General features: G+C 43.2%; 1 protein-coding gene across 11 annotated transcripts in view; it reads left to right on the forward strand.

Annotated features, from left to right (window-relative positions):
- The window catches only part of LOC140429759 (nuclear factor 1 B-type-like), a 967235-nt gene that overhangs the window by 435967 nt on the left and 513018 nt on the right, over positions 1–18250 (forward strand). The window lies entirely within an intron of this gene.

An 18250-nucleotide genomic window follows, 5' to 3' on the forward strand; every position in this document is an offset into this window, starting at 1 on the left:
TTATATACTCCTGTATTCTTTCATAAATATTCATTCTTTGAAAATAATTGTAAAATTGAAATGTGATAACTGCATCAGCTTTCATTTAAGCTTATTTTCCCCCTGGGTTTGCAGCCATAGGTAGAATCTTAATTTCATCTTTAAAAGTAGATACTGAAATGCCCTATATAAACAAGCATTATTGTATTTTTAATCAATAATTTCCCATGAAGATTTTAAGGTTGACCAAAAGTTGTCAAAAGTTTTCGTTTTCAAGAGAATTTGGATGTGCAATATTTTAAGTTCCTTTTTTTTGGAATTAATTTTGCTCCACCCCCCAGGTTTCTCTGTAAAATAAATGTTGGCTGAGAGGCCAAAGCCTTGCCATTAGCTCTCCAGTGTTGTGTGAGACTGGATGTAGTTGACATGTCCACTTATTTCACATTGCCTCCTCTCACAGCTTCCTCTGTGTTTCCTGTACCATAAGGGGAAATCACCATTTTGAAAGTCACTTGGTAGCACTTTTGCTGAAAAATAAGACATGTTGCCAAAGCTTCTCATCTTGCACTCATCAGGACAAATGCATTCTGGTGCTTTGGCAACATGTTTCTCCTTTCCGCATTGAAAAACAGTGGGCTTCAACATACATCCTGCCAGTTTCCAGTGTGGAGCCTTCTTTTGGCCCTCTCATTGAGCTAATGTCTTGGTCACTGGCACAGGAGACCTGGTGAAGCACATGACTCTTGCAGTATTCCTAAGTTTGTCAGACTCTTTCAAATACAAGTGAGAAATTCTTCACTGTTTGAAATCATCGCATGCTGGTTTTTCTCTTAAAGTGCAGAGAAAACGAACTTTCTCCTCTGTCTCCAGATTCGTTCATTGCTTTCCCACATTCCACTTTTGATTCCCTGTAACTGAAAGGATACAGGCTACAGTTAGCTAATGGTTACAGGGTGGTATTGATTCATTTTAAAAACCTTGAGATCTAGCCTTTTACTGCACCTTTCAGAGTGAGTTTTCTAATAATGCAATTCAAGAGGTATGTATGGGAACAAAGGCTGTAACTTTACTAAGATTGTCATGTTGAATTTTCTGAATATAAAGTTTCCCCCACACTGAACCTTGTCTGCACAGTAAACTGGTCAGATTTATGGAAGCTCACTGGGTTTGATTAACCTGTAAACAAAATTAACTATTGGTTATGGACATGTAGGAGAAAACATGAAACTCTTCTTCAATTTTCCCCTTCTTCCTTCCAACAATGAAAATATCCCGGTTTGCTATACAGGCGAAATTGGAGTTGACGATGATGTAAATGTCTCAAATTTGCAAAGTGTGTGTGAATAGATACATTAACCAACATTTTACATTTCCTTTAGTAAATATGCCATCATTTGTAACATTTTGCATCAATGGGCATTTTATTCTGGGAATTTGAATCTACAATATGCCTGGTTTATTGAAGGACAGTTGTGCTTTTTAATAACATTTCTTTCCTCATGCAAACTCTCAGATTCTGTGTCTACGTCCACATGCATTTTTCTTGGCTGATGCTTGATCTCAATAGTTGAAAACAAATAGCTGAAGCATATTTTCCCTGAAAAGCTAGACTCCTTCCTAGCAGTTAAACAGTCTAGCAGCTATTATTGATTATATTTAGTAAGATTGAAGAATAATATACATTTTTATTTTGGAGTCTACTCATGGATACATGCTGCAATAGCAATGGTCTTAACCTCGAAAAATACGACAAAATGAAATCTCCAAAATGTATGAAGATGCCAATTAAAACTAATGATAGAAATTCACAGTGCTACAACACAGAAACTGACCATTTGGTCCATTACATCTATGCTGAATAATATGGCTTTTATAGTCCAAATTAAATGGGCCATGTTTTAGGTTTCTATTTGCCCCTTATCTCTGTCCTTTGGAAGATGTACCTTGCATTCTCATAACATGCATTCGGCTGATATTTTTGTGGAAGGAAATTGCCAACTTGCTGCAGAGAGAAGGTGTGTTGTAGTTTCATTTTTTGTATAAAAGCATAAGTCATGCTCATATATTCCCCTGAGTAAAAACTGTTTGCACATGGTAAAAATAAAAACTAAAAATAGCATCTGGGGGAATAAACACTGTTCAGTTTCAAAAGTCTGTTTCTTGTCTGTGTCAAATGAGGTTTCAAAATATAATTTTTGGTATTTTGGGGCTCTATCCAATGCTATAACCATGTCAAAGGAGCTGGGAAGTTGAAGGGAAGGAAAATAGCGTTGTCCATTCCCTGATCGTGGACCAGCTCTGATAAAGCTAGGGGACATTTCCAACAGATCAGAACTTGTCTTTCTCTCCCCTCTTCCAACTCCGTTCTCCTGCCGCACATTCATGCTGTCAATTTTTTTAACATCTTAGGTCCACAGTTTGCTGTTGCAGCATTTTGCTGCAGTCACTATTTACATATTAATGTGCCATATGGTATTGAAAGTTATTTTGTTTACAAATTCCGTGGGAAACATTTACTATCACAATGTGAGGATTTATAAAAAACGTAAGCATTTCAGATTTTTTTTTAGTGAAGGAAATGCAATGTTTCAAGGTATCTGACAATGTGTAGCGGATGCATTTGCTACCAGTAATCCTTAGTCGACGTCTGGGATTCTGAACTCACTGAGTCAAAAATAAAATAAAGCAAAAAGTATTTAATTTTCAAGTTGCTTCACGTGTTGTGGTATTACTTAATTCTTTACAAACTTGTCTCTTTCCTTCTGTCCCTTGTACATGCACACACAAAAAGAATTGCATACTAAAGCATTCCCTGTTGCTTAATTTGTTTTTCAATTGAGATCTATTGAAGCAAAAGTTCACTAACGGGGCAGAAAATATACACTTAATTAATGAACACTGTCGTTTAAACAATTTGTTCCACAATATCGATAATTTATTTCATAGGCACTGCTTGGATAGAAGTGTTTTCGATTTTGCAAATATTGTCTCCTGTAGTTTCCTGTGTTCAGAAAATGGCTCAGTATTGGTATCGTAGCCTAAATCCAAGAAAGGAAGGCAGAAAGCTGAAAGCCCCAGGTTGCAGACTGGTGTTTTTGATAGACGGTACTGAACATTTTCGTTTGTTTGAAATTATTTGAGATGCACAACAACAAAATTGCAACTTTTTTGGGTTTAAAATTGTTGTATTCTGCAGAGCACGGAAACACGTTTGTGCTGTTTGTGTTTCTGTGCCACTGATTTGCGAGCCACCATTTTGCTCTTCTCATGCCAAGAGATTAAGGCACTTGCACGGAGCCAATAATGGTTGCCAGTGGAACTGGGCTTGGCATCGAAAGCTGATTGTCTACATCTACGATGCCTGTGATTCGTTGGCTGGCATCTGCAATGCAGTGAAGAATACTCAAAAGTTTTTGACCGTTGCTGTTTCTAAGCTGCTGTCTTTTTTTTTGCCACAATTAGAGTGAACTGAGGGAGTGAAGCTTTTTCAATTACAAAAAAAGCTTTAAAACTCAGTGTAGGCTTTGCAATGTCAGCATTATTACCCAAAGTATTGTATAAATGCAGATCTTGTGTACACATTAATATATTTTAATTTTCCCGTGCCAGTATCAATCACAAAATTTAACACTTTTATCTTTATTTTTGTGAACTTGAGAAGCGACAATGAGGATTTACTAAAGAAAATTCTAGTTTTATTGACTGAATACAACTGAAGGAAGAATAAAGTGACAATGGTAACACTTGCTGGGTTTCTGTGCCACTTTTGTTTTTTTCTAGTTACAGATCAACACATTTTGGGCCGATAACATGGGGACAAAGAGAAGATGTGTAGGATATCAGAATAATGTGTCTTAATTCAATTACAAAAGTTAATTCTTCCACGTTCCACCTTCAGAAGTAAATTAAATCGGTCAAGTATTTTATGATGATCGAACATTGGTGAACTAATGAAACATTTCTTGAAATCTTGCACTTCTGCAAGTACAATAGGTGCCAGAAGTGAAGACTCGACCAGAGGTTTCTAGTTCATGGAAGTGCCTTTGGCAAATAAGTTTACTATTGAGGTTAGAGGTGGAGGGGGAGAATTCAGCACTCGTAAGACTTAAAATATATTGGTAGTCACTAGTTTGAGGCTAGTAATCTAAATGAATCGATGTGAAAGTTTAAGCAACAGCAAGATCTGTCCTATTGCAACTGTTAACAAACACAGTCACTGTGCTTGTGACAATTCCCTTTGATTCTGCATATCAGACAGACATTCAGTTTTTCCCCAAATAAAAGTATTTTACAGATTATTTAATAATTTAAATGGAATACAAGTACCAATCTTCAAAACAGTGAACTACTCTATCGACATTTGTCTTCGAGTGAATAGACAGCTGTATAAATTCCAAAATCATTTTTCCTCTCACGAGACTTTACTGCCTCATCCTCCAGTCAAACAGGAAGTGCAGATTGGTCCAGACAACCACAGGGAATATTATTCAGTACTTCATTGGGGAGACCCCGGTCAGGATTTAAACTCACTCAAAATCCAATCACTTGTGCAGAGTTAACATTAGACCCTCTGTTGCAGTTGGAACAGTCAACCGTCATACTCAAGTGTGTTGCAGAACCAGCATCTCCGCATTCCTCAGCTCTGTGGTGTAACAGGCAGTCTTGCAATGGGGACAGCAGCGACATGTGACATCCTTGCTTTGTGTCAAAAAGCACAAAAATCCTTCCTTGTTGATATGGCTAAATGGATATTCTTGCAATGGTTGAACGATAAACATGTCCCAGGGTAACCAAAATCTGCCCAATGATGTGGTGTAATAGCAGTAATAAAACTAATAATGTTGATAATATCTAAGGAACCAATAAAACATGGGGCGACAAAAACAACACAGTATTCGAGGTAGAGTCATGCCAATGCTCTTTCCAATAAAGGCCAACATTCCATTTACCTTCCTAATTACTTACTTTACTTTATGATAACCTTTGATGTTTCATGTACAAGGACACCCATATCCCTCTGAATCACAACATTTTGTAACCTCTTTCCATTTAAATTATATTTTGATCTTCCATTCCTCCGACCAAAGTGGATATCGTCACAAATTCCCTCCATTTGCTAAATTTATGCCCACTCGTTTAACCTGTCTATCCCTTTCCAGGCATTTTGTGCTGAATATTCTTTGGAGCATGGAGGTGGAACCAGAGGCAGGCTTGTTTCTGTCGCTGGTGTGTACTTGTGTAAGCTACATCAGTGAGGGATGGCTACCCTTCGCTAAAACTAACCAAATAGACCAATTGCAGTGCTACTGAGGGCATTCCTGAGATGCCCCCACCCCCATACTCCACTGAAGCCGAAGCCTTGATTCATGGATGGAGGAGGCAGACCATGAGGTCAATAACGCCTCATTTCATTTTTAATGGCCCTTTTGCCATAAACAGCCCCAATGACCAGAGAGCCAGAGCTGTGGCCACAGACTATTCAGTAATGGAGTTCCCCTTCATAATGACAGCCTGGCAACTGTGATCACCTTTTAGTTTTAACATTTCTAAAGTCTTCAGAGGGCACCGCCACCTCTAATTGGATCTCCTGGTTGTGGAGCCCACTCGCGGCCTCTACTTGGATGTAACTCCCAGAGGTGGTCTCTTAATCTGTTGACTCCTCCTAAATCATTTCAAGATTCCATTGCCTGCATTTGCAGATTCCTAACCTGCATTTCAGCCCACCAGCGGGATTGGAAACCATGAACGGAACTCCAGTCCTTTGTATCCTTCTCACAACTTATGTTCTGACATATCTTTGTGTCATCTCCAAATTTGGCTACAATACAGTCGTCATCTTCATCCAAGTCATTAATGTAGATTGTAAATAATTGAGGCCTCAGCACCAATCCCTGTAGCACTCTACTGATAACAGTTTACCAACCTGAAAATGATCCATTATCCAAAACCTAACCAAGCCAATATACCACCCCTAAAACCATGAGGTCTTAACTCATGCAGTAATATTTAACATGGCACCTTACTGAATGCCTTTTGGAAATTCAAATGCATTGCATCTACTGGTTCCATTTTATCCACCCTGCTTGTTACATCCTTAAAGAACTCTAATAAATTTGTCAAACACAATTCCACTTTCATAAAACTGTGTTGACTTTGTTTGATTGTATTATGATTTTCTAAATGTCCTGTTGTTACCTCTTTAATAAAGGATTCCAGCAGTTTCCCAGTGATACATGTTAGGCTAATTGGCCGATTAATTTCCTGGGTATCCCTCCTTTCTTGAATAGGGATGTTACATTTGCAGTGCGTCAATCTGCAGAATCTACGGAAGTTTAGAAGATTTTAACTAATATGTCCGCTATCTCTGCAGCCATTACTTTTTAAGTCACTAGGAAGCAGGCTATAAGGTGCACGAGATGTGCCATCCTTTAATCCCATTAGTTGCTCAGTACTTTTTTCCTGTGATAATGATTGTTTTAAATTTCTTCCTTCAATTTTACCTGCTGAATTTCTACTATTAGTGGCATGCTTTTAATGTTTTATATTGTGAAGAAAACCATTTGTTCAAAGTTTGCCAGTTACTTGTTTCCTATTATTAATTCCCAGTCTTATCCTCTACGGAATCAACATTTACTTTAGCTACTCTCTTCCTTTTATATACAGCATACTGATATTCTTATCATCTTCTCATATTTTTGCTAGTTCACTCTCAATCTATTTTCTACTTTTTTTTTGAGCAATACTTTGCTGGTTTCTAAAATTTTCCCAATCTGCTGGCCTGCCACTAATCTTTGCAACATTGTATGCCTTTACTTCCAATTTTACACACCCTTATCTTCCTCACTTGGCCATGTTTGATCATCCTTCGCATCGCGTCTTTGGGTGGGACTTTCCGTTCCCACCCGCCACTGGACTGGTAATTTCCACCCCAAGTCAACGGACCTTTTGCTGGTCTGTCAAATTTTCCATCCCGACCCCTATGATTCCCGTGGTGGTCGGGATTGGAAAACCCGACCCTTTCTTTCTCAATTAAATATATCTTTGTTGAGAATTGTGACATAAGTCTTTAATGACTTCTGCTGCTTACCTACCATTTTATCTTCTAATCTATCTCCTGATCATTTAGGGCTGAGATGAGGAGAGATTTCTACACTCTTAAGGTTGTGGTTTTTGGAATTCTCTGCCACAGAGGATTGTGGATGCTTCATCATTGAATATATTTAAGGTTGAGATAGCCACATTTTGGTCTCTCAGAGAAGCAAGGAAAATGGAGAGCATGCGGGGAAAGTGCTGTTGAAGCCTCAATTCAGCCAAATCAGATTGAGTGGCTCGATGGGCTGTATAGTTTTCTCCTATTCCTATTTCTTATGTTATATAGGCAGGCAGGTAGGCGGCGGGAAAGACATCTGCAGAATTTTACGGGCCCAACCACCTGTGAACGTGCAGGGGACCAAAACATTCTGCCCACTGCTTTCCTTACCCCATTTGAAATTTCTAATGTCCCAGCTCGTAGTTTAAATCAATATCCTGGTTTGGAGATGGGACAAAGAAAAAGACAAACCAATCATCTACCTGCTTTCATGTGTGATGTCACAATTTGACCTTTTTTTCCATCCACTCTTGTATTGAGAGTGGTCTCTCCACTCTCTCTGCTGCTTGCAACTAGCTCAGGTCTCAGCCTTGGGCCTCACGCTTTATTTAAAGATTCTGCTTCTCTCAGTTGTCTCACAGGTCTGTCCAGTTTCACTGCCCTCTACTAGCCCTTTTAGAATCGTTCTCCTGCCTCGCTTAAGCTGGTTTGTTAACAATTTCAAACAATGAAAATAAGTTAATGATTAGTGTGTGCCTGACATTAATCCAGATATTGAAATTGAGCCATTGTTTTTTTCTTTCTTTAATGTCAGGCTTTTAGTAAGACTTTTGAAGGAGAGCTGATTTCTTTAAACACTTCCCAGCTATTTCCAGTCCAAAACTTGATGAGGGCTGTAATTAAACTACAGATTTAACATTGACCATTGGACTGATTTATAGTCGGCTAAACTGAGAAACATCAAGGAGTAGCTCAAAAAAGCTGGTTGTTTATCCTTTTTAGGTACCTGTATCAGCACAGTGATTTCTTAGCAGCATTCGGGCCCACATTCTGGTTGAAATGCAATCAGGTTATATTGAAAATGTCCTTGTTTCAATATTTTCGTAACTTTAATAAAAGCCCCATAATGTAGATGATTGCACAACTGAAAAGTAGAAATTATTATTTTTTTTGTCCGTGTGACCTTTTATGGGGTTAAATAAAAATTTTATTCAGCGCTTTGTGTTTATTAATGTACAGCTCTTCCCAAGGGGAAGGAAGAGTAAGATGACCATATCCTTTAATTGTGGGTGCTAGTGGAGGAATGGGTGGGTTCATTACCTTTGTACTGGGAATTAAAAAAAAATGTTGTTTCCATTGAATAGTTTGAATCATAGGAGGGGGGAGTGCTTCTGCTACCGTGCTAGCACTGCACTTTAAATGTGATTACACCTGTGCACTTCCTCCCACCTGCAGCCTGGACTCTATTTCCCACACAGTGCATGGTTCAGTGAGTGGCAATGATAGGTTGACTGTCACATCTGCCTTCCCTGTTGATCTCAAGGATGACAGGGGTAGTTGGATCCAGCAGTGCATTTGTCTAACTATTTTTCCCGCATATAATATCTTCCTCCCTTGAGGGTTAATAGCAAAATGTGTTTTGATTGGGGGACAAAATAACGTTGTTGATCGAAAGTGATGTTTTCACACTACTTTCGTGCTTCAGGAAAGCTGCAACTAGTTATCCACTGGAAATGACTGATGCTTGTTTATGTCATGATGTTGAACTGGTTAGGCTGTGACATCCCTGTGCCCCAGAAACATCAGCTTTAATTTACTGCAGACATTTGGAGCTGTATTTACGAGGCCTGCCTTTGAACTCCTTGCCTTAAAGTCAGGACCCCTGCAACGAGAAGCAGTGTGCCGTGTGGAACTTAATTGACCAAAGCTGATTTGTTGAAACAGATTGATCATGCGCACATTCAGCCCTAAGCCTGATGTTACCTGAAGCCCTTGACCTCTGCCGTCTGGGTCACTGAGCGGCCGCCAGCCACTTGACCTTTTCATTGTTAGCAGTGTCACCATTTCCTTCAGTTCTGTGTGGGGATTGCTAACATAGGAGGTCACTGATCTGACTTTCCAACCCAGTGGAGTGTAGACATCCCCTGGGAGCATTTGTGGCTGTTTGATATAGTTTGACTGAAGCGTTTGCTTTCTTTTGGATGTTGACAGAGTCGTGGACAAATTAGAAAGCTTCACGTGCATTGAAAATGACACTGGTTTATTTTATACTCCATGCTGAGTTCGGCACAGTTAAAATACCGGCAGCAAATTTCCCATGTCTTGGGGAGAAGCGGCTGACTCCAAGAAGTGGAGTCAATGAAGTTAAGGAAAAAGGTAAATTAACCCTTAAGAGTTCTTAAGGACATTATTGGAAGGGGAGATAAAGCAGACTCAACGTACCGGAAAATTGCTGTGCAACAAAATATTACATCAATTCTGCAAAATATAATGCGGTGGGCAGCTGTCAATCACTAAGCTCTTTCCCTGGATAACCCAGTGTCTCAACGTTTAGAAACATCCTGTTGTTCAGCAGCAGGCCACATGTGAAAAATCTCTACAAACAACATAATATTTGATACGCACATGTTGAAAGATAAACAGTTATGTCACAATTTAAGAGACCATGCTATCTGGTCACACAAGCGGTTCAACCTTAATAGAAAATACTGGAAAACCCAGCAGGTCTGCCAGCAGCTGTGCAGAGAGAAACAAAGTTAACGTTTCAAGTCCAATATGACTCCTCTTCAGAGCTGGTCCCCTGCTTGTCCCATTCCTCCAGGCAATAGCAAGCACAGTAACGGTTGCCATTTGCTTTTTAGAATCACCCTCCGTTACAAGGTCCCACCTCCAGGCCTCTCCTGGCTCCACGAATTGGATGCAGAACTTGCTTCTGAGCGGTTTAGGGTCTTTACCTTTAAAAGCCATATCATGTCACTAATGTTGAAATTCAGCCAATGGAGTCTGCACATTAGCCATGTATTCATTCACCTTATTTACCCAAAGGGCTTACAGGATTTTACAAGATAATGCTGCTGGAGGTTAACTCATTAAAGAACCATGCATAGTTGTGGTCACCCTCCCTGCTGGGACCTCGGCTTTGAGAGATACTGTGGGGCAAGTGGGAAGAACCCACAATGTCAGGTCTATTTCTCCAGTCCAATCAATTAATCAATAGAACTGGTCAACCAGTGCACTGGAGTACTGCACAGCTGCCTAGATTAGTCTTTGGACTAACCTATCTGTTACAGAGGCTAAATTAAATTCCAATATTCCATACCTAGCCATGCCTCACCTTATCGATCCACACTGATTACTAGACAACTAACAAGGTTGAACCTTTATATAAAGGCAAAATGCCATGGATGCTGGAAGTCTGAAATATGCAGAAAATACTGGAAAAACACGGCAGGTCAGGCAGCATCTGTGGAGAGAGAAACTGAGTTAAAGTTTCGAGACCATACGCCTCTTCTTCAGAGTTTGCTTTTACTGTTAGACTAATACCTGGAATGGGTGAATTGTCTTTTGATGAACGGTTGGACAGGTTGGGCTCATTTTCACTGGGGTTTAGAAGACTATGAGGAGACTTGTTCGACGGAGAGTAAACGCGTTCTCTCTGAACCAACTGGGCAATGGGTATCCGAGTGAGACTATCGTGCATCAGCTGGGAAGATGGCAGATGAAACTCAAGCAATAGACTACACTGGTACAATACCATACACCCTCTGACATTGGTGATCCCTTTATGAGTGCATCCACATCTATCCATCCACCATAAATGGTAGTCCTAGGTTCGATTCCCGGCTTGGGTCACTGTCTGTGTGGAGTCTGCACGTTCTCCCCGTGTCTGCATGGGTTTCCTCCGGGTGCTCTGGTTTCCTCCCACAGTCCAAAGATGTGCAGGTTAGGTGGATTGGCCATGGTAAATTGCCCGTAGTGTCCAAAAAGGTTGGATGGGGTTACTGGGTTACGGGGATAGGGTGGAGGAGTGGGCTTAAGTACGGTGCTTTTTCCAAGAGCCGGTGCAGACTCGATGGGCCGAATGGCCTCCTTCTGCACTGTGAATTCTATGATTCTATGAGGCACACCGCTGGTCACAGGTCTCCAGTTTGAAAAACAACCCTCTACAAACACCCTTTATCTTCTGTCGTCCAGCCAATTTTGTATCCAATTGGCTACCTCAGCCTGGATCCCGTGAGATTTAACCTTAAGGAACAACCTACTATGCGGTCCTTTGTCAAAAGCCTTGCTAAAGTCCATGTAGACAATGCCGACCGCACTGCCCTCATCTATCTTCTTGGTTACCCCTTCAAAAAACTCAATCAAAATCGGGTGACATGATTCTCCACTCACAAAGCCATGCTGACTGTCCCTAGTCAGTCCTTGCCTCCGTAAATGCCTGTAGATCCTGGGCGTCATTCTCCGACCCCCCGCCGGGTCGGAGAATGGCCGTTGGCCGCTGTGAATCCTGCCCCCACCCCCGCTGAAGTCTCCGGTACCGGAGATTGGGCGGGGGCGGGAATCGGGCCGCGCCGGTTGGCGGGACCCCCCGCTCAATTCTCCGGCCCGGATGGGCCGAAGTCCCGCCCAGAAATTGCCTGTCCCGCCGGCGTCAATCAAAGCTGGTATTTACCGGCGGGACCAGGCGGCGTGGGCGGGCTCCGGGGTCCTGGGGGGGGGGCGCGGGGCGATCTGACCCCGGGGGGTGCCCCCACGGTGGCCTGGCCCGCGATCGGGCCCCCTCTGGTCTGGCTCCTCCTCAGATGAGGCCGCATATCCCTCCTCTTCCTCCAGCATGTCACACCACTGCTGTGCCAGGTTGTGGAGGGCATAACACAGCACAACACTCCTACCCATACATTAGGAAGACCGTGCTCAGTTGCCCTCCCTTAATCCACACACTCACCTTCTGGTTGCGAGGAAATCCCCACTGCTGAAACCCAGCTCTCGAATGTTTGATTGTTGGCTGCTGTCTTTGTGGTGCTGATGCCCCAGTGATCAGAGGCAGTGTCCAGGCTTCACAGTTTGATTGGAATGCAAGGCAATACCACTCCTCTGAGACACGTCACCTGTACCCACGAGAATGCACGAGAATCTTTTGTTTACTGAACGGTCAATAGTAACAAATATTTGAAAATTAACAAATCACACTAACCATTAAACAACAAGGAAACATCACCGTTCCATATTGGTACCAATACAAAGCCATATCACCTCATTTTCACAAAATAACCAAGCACACAGGGCTGGATTCTCCAGTCGCTAACGCCGATATTGCGTTCGGCGATCAGCCGGAGAATCCAAGTTTCCGAGCAAATCGGGGTCAGCAGCGCTCTTGCGAAGCTCCACCCCCTCCAACGCGCCGTGCCACGTATTAATGGCCTCAGGACATTGCCTGAGGCCTGTCCCCCAATTCTCCGCCCCCGACCGACCGAGATCCTGACGGCGGATGTCTAGCACGGTCTCACCATCGGGAACTCGGTGTGGCGGCTGCGGACTCAGTCCAGCACCGCCACAGTCGGGGGAGGGCTGATCTGTGGGCGGGGGGAGACATTATTCGGGGATGGAGGCATTGTGAGGTGGTGGTCCAGGGTGCGCAAGCCGGCCGAAGGGGGGACATTTTCACAGATGGGTCCGCAGCGGCCGCCACCATTTGGAACACTGCGGCCGCTGCAGGCCGCCGCCGTGCACATATGCGACCATGGACCCGGCAACTCTCTGGGGCGTATCGGCAACGAGAGTCGGGTGCTCTCCGCTGCCATCCTGCTAGCCCCCAGCAAAATTGGGAATCAGTGGCCGTTTTGCACCAGTTCTTCTGGAGTAAAACGCCACCGTTCCCATGCCGGCATGGGGACATAGCCTCAGAATCGGAGAATCCAGCCCACGGTATCACCTCCCGCAGGTTCCTCAACAGAAATGGAGGCTAAGCCTGAGAATGTGTTATCATGTCCAGAACTTTGTCATAGAAATGACCTGTACATCAATGTGTGACTTGTTCCACGTATCAATGCCATTCCCCGCCCAGGATCCACAGCTGTGCAAGCCCTCCCACACGGCCCAATCTCACCAGACCCAAATCCTGGCATCCACATACCACTGGCGCTCAAAGTGCAGTTCAACACCCTTGACTTCCAGTGTGTTTGACCCACGGTGATGTGCCAGTTACATGCAACACTCACCACACCAGCAACAAAAGCATTCGCAATCTGCAAAAGCATTTCTTCAATGGCACCATCAGGTAGCCCATTTGGATCAATGTCAGCAGCAGGTTCTGGAGCCTCTTCTTGCTTCAAACTGGATTGACTATGGACTCCTATGTCCCTTTAAGCCTGGTGTTTCAGGTCCCAAATATCTTAGAAAAGATTGATCTTCTTTCCGCTACACAAAAGGAAGGACACAGCAACAGCAGCCTCCAGGCATTTGCAACCACCAGCAGGAGCAAGCAGCAAACACAACCTGTAGCTATGAAGTGCTCTCACATCTAAAAAGGCCAATTCCTTATTAGCACTAGTCTTTAGCTGTGCAGCCAGAGGCTGTTCACAGCCGAAGGGAGTTAAAGTGACCGTCAGTATATAACCGAGACCAGGGCTCTATCCTGGAAGTGCTTGGTGGAACAGACAGGCAGCAGTTCTAGTCGTCCCAGTTATGGGTATGCACAATATTGGCAGATGGCCTGTAGGCCCCCAGACGCTGAGCCCCTTATCCTCCCAGCCCAAGGGCAGCCCTCGGTCTAGGGCATCCAATCTCCTGCCCAGGACAGTGACCTGCGCGCCCCTCCACCCCTGAGGCGTCATTCCACCCCACCCCCCAAGCACTGGGGCAGCAGATCCAGTGCACCTGGGCTGCAGCCGGGGAATGGAAATGGCTACTCACCTCCTCAGCTCCCCTCAGCAACCATTGCGCTAGCATCCTGTTTTAAAATAGGAGTGCAAAACAGCGCCCATGTGCCCTCTCGCTGGGGCCGGTTAGTTCTCCAGAGACTCTTAGATTGGACTTCCATCTTATTACTGAGATGGAGATTGCTCTTAATTGGTCTCAACTGGTGTCTCGCCACGTTATGCAGGATTTGCAACCCACCAACGGGAGCGGGGCCATTTAGATTGCAAACTGATTCACGCCCGGTACGGATCCTGATTTTGGCCTCTCCCATGACTTGCACCTGGACCTGCGCTAGGTGCACCACGTTGTTAAATCGCGGCCATGATCAGAGAAAGTCATGAAACCTCCAGAGTGATTTGTGTCATGATGTCAGCAAGTTGAGGGAAAATGGGCTGGTATGTAAATATTAATGTGAACTATATTTGGACAAAGACATAGGGGCAGGTAGGGAGATGCGGTACTTGGGTGTTCAGGGTTGAAAGGGCTAGCGAATGGGACTGGCGAAACAATATCGCCTACATGATGATGTAAAGGACAGACATGGCTAAGAGTTGAGAAGGAGATAGCTCGTGGCTTTTTGGTCTTGTATGTCTGTATAAAGGTATATTCATCCAATAAACATGTCACTGTTCAGACATATCTTTGTCTCTGAAATCATTCCTTAGCCAGTCACAAACAACATACAACACTTGTCACGACTTGAACTTTTGCTTTGAGAGATGTGTGTTTGTTCAAATTTATCGTAACTCTCCCTATTGTGCATTTTCTTCTCTGTGGACTTGTTAAATTTCCAGAACCCCTCTGCGTTTGTGGGAAACTGCTGATAGTCACTGGCAGTTTGCGAGAATTTTGAAATAGCAGTTGCGAGCACCTTTTGAAAATATACGGGAAGGTCACAGGAACAATTTGTGTGGCAGAGAAGACAAGTGTTTTCCTGGGGAGGAAACAAATGAAAGAGCTGTTTGTATCTAATCAAAAGAGCAAAGAGTTTAATAAACTACATTGCATGAATGCATAACCCTTTCAAAGACTTTGCAAGGTGATTATTATTATTAATATGAGTTTGATTTCAAGGCAGCATTTTAAAACATCTAGTGAGTATGGCTAGAATTTCCTCTTTCAATTTTCTGCTTAAAAAATGGGCATGCTAATTTGTAGCATATTTGTTTACCAATGAGTCCCCTCCCCCCAACCCACCCCATATCCTTGTTGACACTCTTAGATTACCTACTTATGGTACTGATTTACCTATTGGGAGAGCTAGAATTAGAGATCGCCGTCCAATTCTTTTCTGCTTGTATTAACTTTCATTTTTGCAATGTAAATAGCATTCATCGATAAAATATAAAGTGGTATTGCAAAAATAAAATGTATTTATTTAGCAAATGCGAAGTCCCTAAGCCAAGCAGTTTCTTTCGGTCCTGCAGTGTTGAGGGCAGATAGGCCCCCGCTGAGCCTGTGGATTGGACAATCTTCTATGATGTGATGCATAGTTTGCTCTCTCCCACAGGGACATACGGGCATACCATTGCCCCATCTGGTGAGGTTGGCCAAGCAGAGGCCATGGCCAGTCCTGAACCTGTGGAAGTGCACCACTCTTTCCTTGGAAGGTTGAAACCAGGCAGCTGTTGGGTTGAGTTTGAGACCATGTAATTGTTTGTCATGTCCAATGATTCCCATTCATTAGTCCAGGTGGAATTAGCGTTGAAATCCTGTGGGAGGGTTTTTCCAGATCGGCCTTCTTGATGGGGGTGGTACCTTGGGTGGGCTGAGTAAATCAGCATGAAGTTTTTCTATCATTTTGTGGTTTAGACATAGACTGTACAGTGCAGAAGGAGGCCATTTGGCCCATCGAGTCCACACCGGAAAGACCAACCCACCTAAGCCCACACCTCCATCCTATCCCCACAACCCAGTAATCCACCTAACCTTTTTGAACACAAAGAGCGATTTAGCATGGCCAATTCACCGAACAAGCACACCTTTGGACTGTGGAGGAAACCGGAGCACCCGGAGGGAATCCATGCAGACACGGGGAGAACGTGTAGCCTCCGTACAGACAGTGACCCATGCCGGGAATCAAACCCGGGACCCTGGAGCTGTGAAGCCATAATGCTAACCACTATGCTACCGTGCTGTCCAAGTTTGTTGCAAGTCGGTGGATATGTGGAGGAGCGATGTTTGCCAGGACAGGAAGCCAAGGGAATGGTATTCAGCGTAATGTTCCAGTAATGATATACATGGTTGCATTCGACACACTTAACTGTGTGTGTGTGTGTGTGTGTGTGTGTGTGTGTGTGTGTATGTGATGAGCCTGACCAAGCAGGGGCGCAGTATTCTGCTACTGAGTTTGAGACTGAGTTCTGAAGTTTGGAGGGTGGTGGCAGCAGCACCCCACCTTGAGCTGGCTAGTTTGGCAACCAGGTTTCTGGACTTGACCTTGGCTGCAGTTTGTAGTGATCTCTGTATGTGTATGGACACAAGGGGTTAATGTGTAATCAGCAGCACCACATGATCACTAGAGGGCCGGACCAACAGCGGTATAAAAAGCAACCACATTGTGTCTCCCTCAATCTCTCTCGGGTGCACTGTGACCAGGACAATATCAGAATAGTTCAGATGGCTAGTGGAGTTATGTATAGTTATTGTAGTTAGATCTTGTTAACCTTATCACTAGTATCAAAGTTAAAGTAAAGAACTCACACAATTATTGTTATAGTTACTCAATAAACCTTTAGTTACTACTGGACGAGTTTGAGTCTTCATCAAGATTCAGAAGACCTCACCATCAACCAAGGATTGAGTAGCACGAGCTACCTGCCACACATGTAACAAAACATGGTAACAGGCGTGTTGGCGTTAAAAGAACTAGTTAGATAAGGTTAGACAACGAGAGAAGAAAATTCAGGCCGAGCATTCGACTGTGGAAGACTTCGCAGCAAAAGGAGTACTTGGCGACTACCTGATTCGATGGAAATCGTTGGAGTTCCATGGCAGCTGGAAATAACCGGTAATTTAAGTTTTAACTGGAAAATATTTAAATAGATTTTCCAAATATGTATCGCAGCTAATGAGTTAACCACGGTCTCTGACGCAATGAAAATAGCACTACTACTCACAGCAGGAGGGCATGAAGCCACAAACATCTATAATTGCTGAAATTACTTGGAAGATGAAGACAACACCAAATTAGAAGTAATACTCAAAAAATGTGATGAACACTGTAACGGTCAGTCTGGTGAGATGCTGAAAAACTTTAACTCTTGACATAAATGCCACAGAAACGGAGGGCCCATCACTGATTTTGTTACAAATCTCAAGTCAATACCACAAGGCTGTGATTATGCTGATTTCAGAGATGCCGTAATATTGGATCAATTAATTTCTGGAATATCTGCTCATAATTTGAGAAAAGAACTTTCACAAAAAACATATTTAACATTAGAAATCACCATACAAACATGCCTTGCTTATGAACAAGAACAAAATAAATACTTTGAGTCTTTACAAAGACAGAATCATTATCTAGAAAACAAAATCCGTAAAAATGGCGCGAAAACTTACCACGAGACGAAGGCAGAATCTCACTTGATGCAGCAGCACTTTTTGATTGGCAGCCATCTTGAGCGAGAGTGTTCCGGCCAGTACGCACGTGCGCACTTCTAAAAAGAAAAAAAATGGCAAAATACACTTGCGCGCATGCGTGAGAAGTCGCGCATGCGCAGATGCGAACAGAGCGCACAGTAAAGGAAAGTCAGATTGCGCATGTGCACTTGATTCCTATGCTTTACATCACGAGCGTCATGACACCAGAAGACCCAGACCACGCCCACTTAAAAAGGAAATGCCCGAAAATTACAAACAAGAATTTTAAAGCTACAAAACACAAATTGTTTTCCTCGAACAACAGAATGACGCCCGAGCCTCCACCCACAGTTAAAGATTACCTCCGCAGCACCCTGGAACAAGCAGTTTGCAGCACCAAAAGTGGAGGGCACAATGAAAAATCCAGAGCAAAAGATTTGTTTCTTGATGATTACTACTCAGAAGATGAGTTCTTCATTGGACATAGAGAGCACAATGACAAATCCGAAACAAAAAGAAATGATTTGTTCATTGAAGACTACTGCTCAGACATGGATGAGTTATTCAGAGTTGATGATCATTGCATCAACAACGCGGTTGAAAAGCTCAACACGACTCTACTCATGGTAGATGAATCCAATAACATGATGCCATGGCAGATCGTCAATACATTGGATG

This window comes from Scyliorhinus torazame, chromosome 9 (genome assembly GCF_047496885.1).
Source record: "Scyliorhinus torazame isolate Kashiwa2021f chromosome 9, sScyTor2.1, whole genome shotgun sequence".
Lineage (NCBI taxonomy): Eukaryota > Metazoa > Chordata > Chondrichthyes > Carcharhiniformes > Scyliorhinidae > Scyliorhinus > Scyliorhinus torazame.